A 15,567-nucleotide genomic window follows, 5' to 3' on the forward strand; every position below is an offset into this window, starting at 1 on the left:
TCTCCGTCCCCCAGATGATATGGATAGGATGCACCCGTATGACGGGGTAGGCCTGGAGTTATTTTATAGGGACCCTAGAGACGCCCCTCTCCCACAATTGCCTCCGTTGTCTTCGTTAGGTGTAAAGGTGAGACAGCCAACCTAGAGCTAACTGCCCTGCCGTTGGTTTGAAGTAATGCGTAGAGTCTATTACTTCCTCGGCGTTCCGGCCGCCAGCTACGCGCCTCAGAAGGATGTTGCCGATCTTGGGGCACGACTCCTGGTTCTATCTCCTTTGTGCTGTGATCCCGTTTCTCACTTCTCCACAATATGCTTCGCTTCGTGTCCTTTCTTAGGAGTCTGCCGCTAAAGGCACAGGCACGGCTCCGTAACGATCTGTCTGTGCTAGGCCGCTGTCAGGATCCCACCCCTGACAGGTCCTCTCTCGAACTCTCCCCAGCTACTTTCTCCCTAACTTCCTATCCAACCCCCAGTTTTACCCATGTGTGAGGAGTGGCCTAGTAGATAGGACCTTTTGCACCCCCTGGTGGCCGGAGTGTGAAGTGTAATGTGTGTCTGTGATACCTGCAAGGTGAACTCCTTTAGTACAATCAGATGTACCATCACTCCCCCTGGTGGAAGAGCGACAATACTGCAACGACCAGGTCTCTGGGGCACTGCACTCACACCCCTATATACCACTGCCGTCCCCGTACACACAGCCCTATATACAACAGCCGTCCCCGTACATACACCCCTATATACCACAGCTTCCCTGTACACACACTCCTCTGTACCACAGCCGCCCCCGTACACACCCCTCTATACCACAGCTGTCCCCGTACACACACCCCTATATTCCACAGCCGTCGCCGTACACACCCCTCTATACCACAGCCATCCCCGTACACACCCCTCTATACCACAGCCGTCCTCTTACACACAGCCCTCTATACCACAGCCGTACCCGTACACACAGCCCTCTGTACCACAGCTGTTCCCGTACACTCCCCTCTGTACGACAGCCGTCCCCGTACACCCCTCTGTACAACAGCCGTCCCCGTACACACCCCTCTATACCACAGCCATCCCCGTACACACCTCTGTACCACAGCCGTCCCCGTACACACCCCTCTATACCACAGCCGTACCCGTACACACAGCCCTCTGTACCATAGCCGTCTCCGTACACACCCCTCTATACCACAGCCGTCCCCATACACCCCTCTGTACATCAGCCGTCCCCGTACACACCCCTCTATACCACAGCCATCCCGTACATACAGCCCTGTACCACAGCCGTCTCTGCACACACCCCTCTATACCACAACCGTCCTGTACACAGCCCTCTGTACCACAGCCGTCCCCGTACACCCCTCTGTACCACAGCCGTCCCCGTACACCCCTCTATACCACAGCCGTCCTGTACACACCCCTGTATACCACAGCCGTCCTCTTACACACAGCCCTCTGTACCACAGCCGTCCCCGTACACACCCCTCTGTACCACAGCCGTCCTGTACACACTCCTCTGTACCACAGCCGTCCTGTACACACTCCTCTGTACCACAGCCGGCCCCGTACACACTCCTCTGTACCACAGCCGTCTCCGCACACACCCCTCTATACCACAGCCGTCTCCGCACACTCCCCTCTGTACCACAGCCGTCCCCGTACACACCCCTCTATACCACAGCCGGCCCCGTACACTCCTCTGTACCACAGCCGTCCCCGTACACACTCATCTGTACCACAGCCGGCCCCGTACACACACTCCTTTGCACCACAGCCGGCGCCGTACACCCCTCTGTACCACAGCCGTCTCCGCACACACATCTGTACCACAGCCGGCCCCGTACACACACTCCTTTGCACCACAGCCGTCCCTGTACACCCCTCTATACCACAGCCGTCCCCGTACACCCCTCTATACCACAGCCGGCCCCGTACACCCCTCTGTACCACAGCCGTCCCATACACCCCTCTATACCACAGCCGTCCCCATACACCCCTCTATACCACAGCCGTCCCCGTACACACTCCTCTGTACCACAGCCGTCCCCGTACACCCCTCTATACCACAGCCGTCCCCGTACACCCCTCTATACCACAGCCGGCCCCGTACACACTCTCCTTTGCACCACAGCCGGCCCCGTACACCCCTCTGTACCACAGCCGTCCCATACACCCCTCTATACCACAGCCGTCCCCATACACCCCTCTATACCACAGCCGTCCCCGTACACACTCCTCTGTACCACAGCCGTCCCCGTACACCCCTCTATACCACAGCCATCCCCGTACACCCCTCTATACCACAGCCGTCCCCGTACACCCCTCTATACCACAGCTGTCCCCGTACACCCCTCTATACCACAGCCGGCCCCGTACACACTCTCCTTTGCACCACAGCCGGCCCCGTACACACGTCTGTACCACAGCCGGCCCCGTACACACTCTCCTTTGCACCACAGCCGGCCCCGTACACCCCTCTGTACCACAGCCGTCCCATACACCCCTCTATACCACAGCCGTCCCCATACACCCCTCTATACCACAGCCGTCCCCGTACACACTCCTCTGTACCACAGCCGTCCCCGTACACCCCTCTATACCACAGCCATCCCCGTACACCCCTCTATACCACAGCCGTCCCCGTACACCCCTCTATACCACAGCCATCCCCGTACACCCCTCTATACCACAGCCGTCCCCGTACACCCCTCTATACCACAGCTGTCCCCGTACACCCCTCTATACCACAGCCGGCCCCGTACACACTCTCCTTTGCACCACAGCCGGCCCCGTACACACATCTGTACCACAGCCGGCCCCGTACACACACTCCTTTGCACCACAGCCGGCCCCGTACACCCCTCTGTACCACAGCCGTCCCATACACCCCTCTATACCACAGCCGTCCCCGTACACCCCTCTATACCACAGCCATCCCCGTACACCCCTCTATACCACAGCCGTCCCCGTACACCCCTCTATACCACAGCTGTCCCCGTACACCCCTCTATACCACAGCCGGCCCCGTACACCCCTCTATACCACAGCCATCCCCGTACACCCCTCTATACCACAGCCGTCCCCGTACACCCCTCTATACCACAGCTGTCCCCGTACACCCCTCTATACCACAGCCATCCCCGTACACCCCTCTATACCACAGCCGTCCCCGTACACCCCTCTATACCACAGCCGTCCCCGTACACCCCTCTATACCACAGCCGGCCCCGTACACCCCTCTATACCACAGCCGGCCCCGTACACACTCTCCTTTGCACCACAGCCGGCCCCGTACACACATCTGTACCACAGCCGGCCCCGTACACACACTCCTTTGCACCACAGCCGGCCCCGTACACACATCTGTACCACAGCCGGCCCCGTACACACACTCCTTTGCACCACAGCCGGCCCCGTACACCCCTCTGTACCACAGCCGTCCCATACACCCCTCTATACCACAGCCGTCCCCGTACACCCCTCTATACCACAGCCATCCCCGTACACCCCTCTATACCACAGCCGTCCCCGTACACCCCTCTATACCACAGCTGTCCCCGTACACCCCTCTATACCACAGCTGTCCCCGTACACCCCTCTATACCACAGCCGTCCCCGTACACCCCTCTATACCACAGCTGTCCCCGTACACCCCTCTATACCACAGCTGTCCCCGTACACCCCTCTATACCACAGCCGGCCCCGTACACACTCTCCTTTGCACCACAGCCGGCCCCGTACACACATCTGTACCACAGCCGGCCCCGTACACACACTCCTTTGCACCACAGCCGGCCCCGTACACCCCTCTGTACCACAGCCGTCCCATACACCCCTCTATACCACAGCCGTCCCCGTACACCCCTCTATACCACAGCCATCCCCGTACACCCCTCTATACCACAGCCGTCCCCGTACACCCCTCTATACCACAGCTGTCCCCGTACACCCCTCTATACCACAGCCGGCCCCGTACACCCCTCTATACCACAGCCATCCCCGTACACCCCTCTATACCACAGCCGTCCCCGTACACCCCTCTATACCACAGCTGTCCCCGTACACCCCTCTATACCACAGCCATCCCCGTACACCCCTCTATACCACAGCCGTCCCCGTACACCCCTCTATACCACAGCCGTCCCCGTACACCCCTCTATACCACAGCCGGCCCCGTACACCCCTCTATACCACAGCCGGCCCCGTACACACTCTCCTTTGCACCACAGCCGGCCCCGTACACACATCTGTACCACAGCCGGCCCCGTACACACACTCCTTTGCACCACAGCCGGCCCCGTACACCCCTCTGTACCACAGCCGTCCCATACACCCCTCTATACCACAGCCGTCCCCGTACACCCCTCTATACCACAGCCGTCCCCGTACACCCCTCTATACCACAGCTGTCCCCGTACACACTCCTCTGTACCACAGCCGTCTCCGCACACACACTCATCTGTACCACAGCCGGCCCCGTACACACACTCCTTTGCACCACAGCCGGCCCCGTACACACATCTGTACCACAGCCGTCTCCGCACACACACTCCTCTGTACCACAGCCGGCCCCGTACACACACTCCTTTGCACCACAGCCGGCCCCGTACACACATCTGTACCACAGCCGTCTCCGCACACACACTCCTCTGTACCACAGCCGTCCCCATACACCCCTCTATACCACAGCCGTCCCGTACACCCCTCTATACCACAGCCGTCCCCATATAGAGAACGATGGATGGGGTACAGGGTGGGGGCTATAGTCCATGGCATCATGGTTGTCTTTCTCGCAGTCTATGACATTCGCTCACATACCGCGCTGCGATCTCCACTGCTCTCTCTTCTTCTCCCAGCAGGATATATGTTTTCTCTTCCTCCTTCATGGTGATGAAGTCCGGGAAGAGATGTGAGAGTCTCCTGAAGTGAGTGTCCCTCACTGCTGAGTATTTGGAGCAGTGTAGCAGGAAGTGGGTTTCGTCCTCTATGGCCTCCTGATCACAGTGTTGGCACAGTCTTTCCTCCCTGGGCTTGTAGTTCTGCCTGTGTCGGCCACATTCGATGGCCAGACTGTGGGCACTGAGTCTATACCGGCTCAGGATCTTGCGATCTCTGGGGTCCGGGAGTTTCTCCTGATATGGGGCCCGTCTGTAGTCTCTCTGTAGGCCCCGTATCATACACCTCCTGTATTCTCTACACTATGTGATGTGTGGATTGTTTTGTTTTACACAGTAAAATGAAAGGTGTACTTTTTATTAAGCATTTTATATGTACAGGTTTTACAGGTCTTTCATACATGAGGGGTTGTCATGCGTCCAGCTCTCTTTTAGAAGTATGAAATGTTCATGAATTATAATGAGTCATTATATACATGTACAATTGTCCTGGGTAAACCCATTATTGCGGGTTTTCCCTGTAAACTGCTGGTAATAAGGATAATTGGCCAGTGATTAAGGGCTTCATTATGTCCGTCCCGCCAGCTCGCTCCTTCCACATGTACATTATCAAATCAGCTGAACTGGATAATTGAATTGGGTGTCTGCGTCCTGACTGCTGTGATTATAGGCCGGCCCTGTATGTTTCCTCCAGGGGTCTGTCTCACGCTAGCCCTGTGCACGTCTCCTCGCAAATGAGACCCTTCTTCTTCTCAATGACCTCATGACTATGGCATATTCCACAGAGGTCATCCTCATAAAGAGGCCGAATGCCAGGGTCAGCTCCTGGCAGCTGTAGACTTCCATCCATTTGTCCATACGTAACTTTTCATATTAACCCAGAAAGGACTACTGGAGATATAAGTGAAATGGGCAGAAAACTGTCCCCAGAAACAAATGATTTGTCACTGTTAGCAATGTAATAGCATCATGGTGATCTGTGTACCTAAGCAGCGTGGACAAGCTGATGCATTCATGAGACGGGGAAGTTACCTTACATCTAGGGTTCAGTAGATGAGGATGGAGAAGTTACTGCAGGTCTAGAGGGCTTCAGAGATATCAGCTTCTCCTAGGTCTAGGCATTAGGAGATGAGGATCATCTGAGGGCTTCTTAAGTTCATGAAGTGATCAGAAACTTAGGATGGAGGAATTACTCCAAGTCTAAGGGGTTCTTGAGATAGCAAAGCATCTTAGATGATTACAAGATAAGGAAGATATGAGGGGTGCAAAAATTGGCTGAGCAATCATAGATCTAGGGATCAAAAGTTGAGGATGGTTGCCTTATTTCATTTCTGAGGAGTGCAAGACATAATGCGTTTATCTTCGATCTAGGAATTGGAAGATGAAGATAGTCGTTACTACAGGTCAAAAGGGTCATTTGATGGGGACATGATACTAGATATAGGGATTAGAAAATGAGGATTAGGCTTACCATGGGTCTGAGGGGTCCATGATCTGGGGAAGGTATCTGAGATCGAGTGATCAGCAGATGAAGACGTGGCACTTGCCCAGATGTGAGGAGTTCATTTGATAAGAATTGTTTCTTAAGACGCCCGTACATGCAATCCAGAACTGCCAATTTTGTCCATAATGAATGACTTGTTAGTTGAACAACAGATGTTTGTAGCCGCTGAAAACAAATGTTAGCTCATCAGCCCACATTCATTTATTTTATATGGAGGCCTTTTAGATTTGGTGAACAGTAGATAAGAATGATGGAGCTACTATGCGTCTGAGGATTTCATGAAACGTGGACATGATCTTAGACCTACGGATAAAAGTGTGTAGGCGTTAATGCAGGATTTACAGGTTCCTGAGGAGGAGAGTTTGTAACTAGAGGAGTAACTACAACAGCCAAGTTCTTCTCTCCCAATATCATCCCATACTCATTAGATGGTCATGCACATGGAGGCCTTCACCATAGTCTGAGGGGATAACGGATGGCAGTGGGAGGATTGTCACTTTTTGGGATTAGTAGATAAAGATGGATGCTGTGAGTATGTGGGAGTGATAAATGGATAAAGTCTTGGTACGGATAAAGCAGATAAGAGTGTTATCAGAGATCTGGGGTGGTCAGGAAATTATGGTGGATGGGTTAACGCTGTTTGGGGTGATCACACCTGATGGCATAATGGAAAGTCGTTTCAGTACTTTCATTGATCTCTTGAAATGAGGTTGGAACGGTTATGGCAGATCTAGAGGAGCACCAAGGAGCTAACACAGATCTTCTGTTGGGACAAGGAGTTTGGTAGGTGAGACATGAGCTGCATGCACAATGCCCCAGGTTGGGGTAAATAAGGCTGACGGCTGGAGAGTGGGCTTTGGATATGATGAGGAAGACGTTGCTTTTAGCTCCGGCTTTAGAGCTGGTCTCCGTCAGCTTGGAGCCAGGATAATGGCTCTCAATGTCATTATGAAGGAAAGGAAGACTGTGCAGAGAGATAATTAGAAGCAATGTCTCATTATTGCCCTGATTACAGTATAATAGCTCGTTATACTCCACAAGTGACTCCTGGGGAGTTTGATAGCACTTAATGCAGTCAGTTAACCTGTTCCTAACCACATAGCTGGGCATGGCTCATACAATCCGAGGCATGCAGGCATCATGGCGTAATTCACCATGGAGCTATAGGGCCTCTATAGGAGCCTGTATGTGTGACCTATCAAACCTGTGATCTGCGGTAGAGAATGGGCATCATATATACAGATCCCTCCACTGAAGTGAATGGAAGTTATGAGAGCCTCAGGCACTGGAGCACTTACCCCATAGGGTTGGAGCTCCATCAGAACAATACAGGCTCAGTGCTTATGATTTCTGGTCTTTGCCACGCAATGGGTCAGCAAAAGACACCAATCTGTTCCTACTCATGATTGCCCTTTAGTCCATGGGTTTATTAGTCTGCAGGTTAACATACTTTTAGAATTGAGCCCACCCTGATGTAACTATGATGTTGGCCTATTGAAATGTATATTCATTAAATGCCCTCAATACTTGGTCGCGGCTCCTTTTGCATCAATTACTGCATCAATGCGGCATGTCATGGAGGCATGGGGTTTGCTGGCCAATCAAGCCCAGTGATACTGTTGTTTTTACACCAGGTATTGGTACTTTTGGCAGTGTGGACAGGTGACAAGTCCTGCTGGAGAATGACATTTCCATCTCCAAAAAGCTTGTCGGCAGAGGGAAGCATGAAGTGCTCTACAATGTCCTGGTAGACGGCTGCGCTGACTTTGGACTTGATAAAACACAGTGGACCTACACCAGCAGATGACATGGCTCCCCAAACCATCACTGACTGTGGACACTTCACACTAGACCTTGGAAATCAAGGTCCTGGAGTCTGGAGGAAGAGTAGAGGCCACAATCCAAGCTGCTGGAGGTCTGGTGTGAAATTTCCACAATCAGTGATGGTTTGCGGAGCCATGTCATCTTCTGTTGTAGAAGAAAAAATTCGCAAAAAATCCGCAAAATTAATGAACATGCTTTACTGCGATGCGTTTTTTTCGCAGAAAAATACGCAACATATGCACAAAAATCGCGGAATGCATTATAAATGATGGGATGCATATGTATGCGTTTTTAAGCATTTTAATAGTGAAAAAACGTGAAAAATCCTGAATGTGTGCACACAGCCTGAGGGTTCCTTCCTGGAAGTTGGGTCCTAGATTCATTGGTCCCTATTAGAGATGAGCGAGTGTACTCGTTGCTCGGGTTTTCCTCAGCACGCTCGGGTGATCTCCGAGTATTTATTAGTGTTCAAAGACATATTTTTCATCACCTCAGCTGAATGATTTACATCTACTACCCAGCCTGAGTACATGTGAGGGTTGCCTGGTTGCTAGGGAATCCCCACATGTATTCAGGCTGGCTAGTAGCTGTAAATCATTCAGCTACGGCGATTAAAACTAAATCTCCGAACACTAACAAATACTCGGAGACCACCCGAGCAACGAGTATACTCGCTCATCATTAGTCCCTATAGGATAACCACCATCATTGGTCCAGCAGAATTTCATATTGATCTACCTCAGACTCTTAATCTCTACAATGTTTTTACAGGTCTTGGCTCAAGAGATATGTGGAACCTCTTGATCCCTCACCTCTACTGCCGCCCCCAATAATGGTTGATCGAAATTTAGAGCTTCAAATTTTGAGGATTGTAGATGCTTGCCTCCAACGTCTTTCACTACAATACTTGGTGCATTGGAGGGGTTATGGTCCAGAGGAAAAGATGTGGGTTTCTGTATCAGAGGTGAATGCCCCCCGGCTGGTTCGTTCGTTCCACACCTCTTATCCTGAGAAACCTGGTCTTGAGTGTCCAGAGGCCACTCGTAGAAGGGGGTGCTGTCACGGTTGTGTCCGAGGCCGCAGACCGTCACTCTGCATCTGACTGCAGAAGATATCAGAAGTTTGCACTGCAGACCTCTTTCTGGTCCTTCTGACTCTTGGACCCAGTGGCAACTGTCCCCTGAGTCTAGTTGACAAACCTGGACTGGAGTGTTTATAACTTCCAGCTTGCTGCTGGGAGTTGCTGGTGATATTTCCATTTCCATGCTGACGCTTGGAGCTATAGCAGATGACTATCTTCCTCTTTCGTGTTTGGAGTCTACTCAAGCTAAGTGTTCCCCTTGTTTGTGTATCCCATCTGTCTTTAGTTGTAGTGGGGATTGACTAGTGCCTATCCTGTCCTTCCCTATGCACGGCTTACTGCTAGAGTCAGGCAGGGTTTAGGTATCCTTCTCGGCGATAGGTGTAGCACCTATATAGGGACATTAGGACAGACAGGGTGATGTTAGATCAGCCTAGGGGTCTTCACTCCCCCTTCCGTAGTGTTGGGTTCTCTTCCCCTTATCCCTTTGTGTTGCACTTAGTCTTTCCTACACTGTGCGTGACATATACTCAGAGACAATAAATTGTATGTCAAACCCGAGAAATGTATGTTCTGGATTGAGGAGAGCCCTTTCCTAGGATATGTGTTGTTATCCACCAGTTTTTGCAGGGATCTGGCAAAAGTTTGGGCAGTATTGGTTTGGAATTGTTTTGAAGATTTGAAGGCGTTACAAAGCTTTTTAGGTTTCGCCAACTACTACCGTAAGATCATCAAAAACGTTTCGGTAGCATCCAAACCTCTGAAGGACATGACTAGGAAGGGGATGGACTTTTTGCAACTGGTCCACTCAGGCCGGGGAGGCCTTCCATACTTTGAAGAGATGTTTTTCATCTGTGCCGATCCTCATACAGCCTGAAGTCTCTCAGCCTTTCATCAATGAGGTTGGCGCATCTGATGAGGGCGCTAAGTGGTGGTTATAGCGTCTACATGCTCCGATCTTGAAAGAGAGGTTGTTGAGGCTCAGGGGGACGCCCCTGCTGCCTGTACGTCTGGTGAACTGTTAATCTCCGTCTAAGAGTCCTTAGTGAACATCACAATTCGGTCTTGGCCAGACATCCTGGTAATAAAGCCAATGATCTTCTTACTCTGCGGTTTTGGTGGTCAGAGGTACATCATACTCTCTCTTCACCAGTATGGATCATTATTATGCCCTTTTTCATTCTAATTCACTTTCATTGGTTCACAGCACTTTGTCCACTCTCATTCTCCACTTATATCCCAGACTTGATCCGCTTGACTTTACTATATACATAAGAGCCTATACAATTGTAGAGCACTTATATTTGCCTTTTTTTGAACATCTACTTACTTCCTTTCGCTTGAACAGTTATTTCCCTTATTGGGCATTTAAATGGATATATATACTCTTGATGTGAGATTTTACTTCCTGAGCATGTAGTAATACGCAGCCGTTTATATTCCAACGCCTGTTTAATTCTTGTGCTACAATTTATGATATATGAATTTGGAATGGCACGTGCTGAAAATTACCGTACTGTATGTTTTTGTTACCTGAGGGTTGGTCTTTCAACATTGTTTTACCTTTGATATATTATCATTCTTCTTATCTGTTCGGTGCCGACATCTCTTGTATACGGGGTTACTTCTTACCATTTTGCTAATAAAGGTATTTTATTATATATATTTTCTCGTTACGTATTATTCTGATCACAGGTTCGGTTCTTTTTCTCGGTTTGCTTTTCACTACTTTTCCGAAAGGTCAAAAGAATGGTTCAGCAGATATCTATCATTTATTCTGTAAATTAATAGACACGTTGACCTATATAATTGGATATCTATCAATTGCTGTGTCCAGTGTTTGTTCTTTATTAATTTTGCTGGTGGTGGACAGATTCAGTAAAATGTCTCATTTTATTGCATTACCAGCGTTACCGAACGCCAGGTTCTTAGTGCAAATTTTCATCAGTGAAATTGTAAAATGACATGGGATCCCGACCGATATTGTTTCTGATCGGGGGTGCAGTTTGTCTCCCAGTTTTGGAGGACATTTTGCACCCGTATGGGGATCCATCCGTCATTTTCTTCTGCATTTCACATGCAGTATAACGGGCAGACTGAATGGGTTAACCAGAATCTGGAGATGTACCTCCGGTGTCCTGTGTCTGAGAATCAGGAGGATTGGGTTACCTATTTACCGCTAGCCAAATTCACAGGAAATAATCGTTGTCATTAATCTACTGGTAAGTCCCCATTTTTCCGGGAGTACGGGTTCCATCCTCAGTTCAGCTCATTTAATAAGAATCGTTCTTCTGGATTACCGGAGGAAGAATGGTTTTCACCTTCTATTACATCCGTATAGCCGGAGGTTTCTAATAATTTGAGGAAGATGGGATCCAAATATAAGGCTTCTTTCACACTTCTGTCGGTCGTCCTGCGTCAGAGTGCAGTGAACCGACGTATCGACGGACGTTGCACAAATAGTTGAAAACGTGTGCAAGGCATCCAGTGTTCTGACGGATGCGTTGCATGAATGACGGGCTGAATTTTCAGGTATAAATGTCTGGGGAGGAGAGAGAGAGAGAAAGACACTTTTCCCCGGACTGGAATTTGCTTTATGCATGCTCAGATGGAAAAACTGCATCCGTCACTGGATTTCTGCGTTTCACAGTGTGCACAGGATCCAGTGTTCATAGGCTCCCATTCTGTGGAACGACGTATGCCGCAGGAGGCATCGGGGAACGTTTTTCCACTGCAGACAAAAAACGTTCCTTTGAACATTTTTTTCCAAAAGATGGTCCGTCAAATTCCGCAGGATCCAGTCAACGATGGACGAAACGTGTGTCCATCCGTCGCGATACGTCGCTAATACAAGTCTATGAGAAAATGCAGGATCCTGTTTTCTCAAAAAACGACGTATCTCGACGGGGATACAAAGACGGAAGTGTGACAGAGGCGTAAGAGTGTGGCTAATCAGAGGTGTTTGGTGGGTCCGGACCTGTGTGTTGGTGACTTGGTGTGTCTGTCCTCTAGGAACATTAAGTTGAAAGTTCCATCTAGGAATCTGGGTCCCAGATTCATCGGTCCTTATAAGATCGTAGCTGTCGTCAATCCCGTAGCATTTCGCCTTGCTTTACTGTCCACCTTCAGGATCCATAATGTATTTAATCAATCTCTCCTCAAAACATACATCACATCTTCAGTACCATCACCGCTACCACCATCTCCCGTCATTGTCGATGGAAATGTTGAGTTTCAGATTGTGAAAATCATGGATTGTCGTTTAGTTCGTCGGTTGCTTCAGTATCTGGTACATTGGAGGGGTACGGTCCTGAGGAGAGGAGACTGATGTAAATGCCAGGTCACATTGTTATGTGTGCTCCACTTGTGCATTCATGAGATAATTACAACCTCATCATGGAGGGGCTGACTGTGGGGGGCCATTACCATAGTGCAGCACACACTGGTCTGAAGGAGGCTCTTTTGCACCTCAATGCAGAATGGAGCCCCCTCCCTACCCAGTGTCATCAGATGAGGTGATCTCAGGCCATTGTGAATTAACCTCTGCTTACACTGCATTTTTATCCTAACCTACTGTAAACGAGCCGATGATCACCCCATTAATGAGAAAATCCCTCATTTGTTAGGTGAAATCATCATTATTGGCAGCACATCTTCCTATACAACAAGACATTCTGCCGAGAACAATGGTGGCGTGTGCACACAGTCACCTATTACAGATGTGTCAGCGAGGAGCGTTAGACATCCACAATCAGCAAACAAGTAATAACCTTTTTTTTTATATAGCGCTAACATATTCCGCAGCGCTTTACAGGTTGCACACATTATCAGCGCTGTCCCCGATGGGGCTCACAATCTAAATTCCCTATCAGTATGTCTTTAGAATGTGGGAGGAAACCGGGGAACCCAGGGGAAACCCACACAAACACAGGGAGAACATACAAACTCCTTGCAGATGTCGTCCTGGGTGGGATTTGAACCCAAGTAGCTGATCAGTGATCGCTAGAGCCCCAATCAGGAACGTAAATGAGTCACGACTGTACTGTGTGCAGAATTATCAGATATCTTGTAATTCTGATGATTCATTTTCTCATTGGACATCTCTGGTGTCGTCAGTCCACAAGGTGAAGCATCCTGGACATGTAAGAAGTCACAGCGCGGTTCTGCCTCAGGAGAATCTCTCGGTACAGAATTATTGGCGACTAAGGAGAAAGGTGAATTTTCCATCTGACTTCTTTTTTCCATTTGTTACAGTAAGAATAAGAACCAAACAACAACGTACAAAATCGAACTCTGACATTTCCATAGATCTCAGGGCAATATAGTAATATACTGTATTACCACCGAGTAATACCACATATATGGGACAAATACCGCCACACCATAACCAGACCACATATTACCACCACATAGTGGTCGAATAATACGACATACAAGGGACAAATACCACCACACCATAACCAGACCACATATTACCACCACATAGTGGTCGAATAATACGACATACAAGGGACAAATACCACCACACCATAACCAGACCACATATTACCACCACATAGTGGTCAAATAATACGACATACAAGGGACAAATACCACCACACCATAACCAGACCACATATTACCACCACATAGTGGTCAAATAATACGACATACAAGGGACAAATACCACCACACCATAACCAGACCACATATTACCACCACATAGTGGTCAAATAATACGACATACAAGGGACAAATACCACCACACCATAACCAGACCACATATTACCACCACATAGTGGTCGAATAATACGACATACAAGGGACAAATACCACCACACCATAACCAGACCACATATTACCACCACATAGTGGTCGAATAATACGACATACAAGGGACAAATACCACCACACCATAACCAGACCACATATTACCACCACATAGTGGTCAAATAATACGACATACAAGGGACAAATACCACCACACCATAACCAGACCACATATTACCACCACATAGTGGTCAAATAATACGACATACAAGGGACAAATACCACCACACCATAACCAGACCACATATTACAACCACATAGTGGTCAAATAATACGACATACAAGGGACAAATACCACCACACCATAACCAGACCACATATTACCACCACATAGTGGTCGAATAATACGACATACAAGGAACAAATAACACCACACCATAACCAGACCACATATTACCACCACATGGTGGTCGAATAATACGACATACAAGGGACAAATACCACCACACCATAACCAGACCACATATTACCACCACATAGTGGTCAAATAATACGACATACAAGGGACAAATACCACCACACCATAACCAGACCACATATTACCACCACATAGTGGTCAAATAATACGACATACAAGGGACAAATACCACCACACCATAACCAGACCACATATTACCACCATATAGTGCCAAATAATACCACATACAAGGAACAAATACCACCACACTGTACAGTCACCATACCACATACATCATGAAGAGATCACTTACTACCACCACAGAGGGACCGAATAATACCTCATACAAGATACAGATACTGCCACACCGTGACCAGACCACATATTACCACCACTTAGTGACTGAATAATACCACATAGATGGAACAAATAGCAACACACCATGATGAGACCACATATTACCACCACATAGTGATCAAATAATACCACATACAGGGATCACAAACCGACACAGTGTGATCAGACTACATATTACCACCACATAGTGACTGAATAATACCACATACATGGGATAAATACCATCATACCATGACTAGTGTTGAGCGATACTTTCCGATATCGGAAAGTATCGGAATCGGAAAGTATCGGCCGATACCGTCACAGTATCGGAATCCAATCCGATACCGATACCCGATCCCAATGCAAGTCAATGGGACGAAAATATCGGAATTAAAATAAACCCTTTATACACTTGTAGGTTCATTCTACATGAAGGAAAACAACTAAGAATAATGTAGGATGTATTGGGGGACGTGGCGGAGACATTAAAGGCACAGAGGTTTAGCCCAATCTAATAGAATAGCAGGATTTTTTTTTTTTTTTTATGACGTTCGGCGTTAGAAAGAATTTGACTATGTTATTTTTTTTTTTTATGTCAGATATTGATGTTTCACTACTTCCACGCCCTTCACCTTCTTTTTTACTTCTCCCACGCTTTCTTCTTCATTATCCTCATCATCAGCTTCTTTGACATCAACTTCTTCACCTTCTTCATCTTCTTCTT

At 48.7% G+C, this 15,567-nt stretch overlaps 1 long non-coding RNA gene across 1 annotated transcript in view; it reads left to right on the forward strand.

The window, feature by feature from the left end:
• The window catches only part of LOC143793474 (uncharacterized), a 65,590-nt gene extending 52,114 nt beyond the window's left edge, over positions 1 to 13,476 (forward strand). Inside the window, exons 2-3 of the long non-coding RNA XR_013220132.1 lie at positions 12,925 to 13,060; positions 13,415 to 13,476. This is a non-coding gene — a long non-coding RNA (uncharacterized LOC143793474). The remainder of the gene's footprint in view (positions 1 to 12,924; positions 13,061 to 13,414) is intronic.
• The last annotated feature ends 2,091 nt before the right edge of the window (positions 13,477 to 15,567 follow it).

The sequence above is a fragment of the Ranitomeya variabilis genome, chromosome 1, assembly GCF_051348905.1.
Source record: "Ranitomeya variabilis isolate aRanVar5 chromosome 1, aRanVar5.hap1, whole genome shotgun sequence".
Taxonomy (NCBI): domain Eukaryota; kingdom Metazoa; phylum Chordata; class Amphibia; order Anura; family Dendrobatidae; genus Ranitomeya; species Ranitomeya variabilis.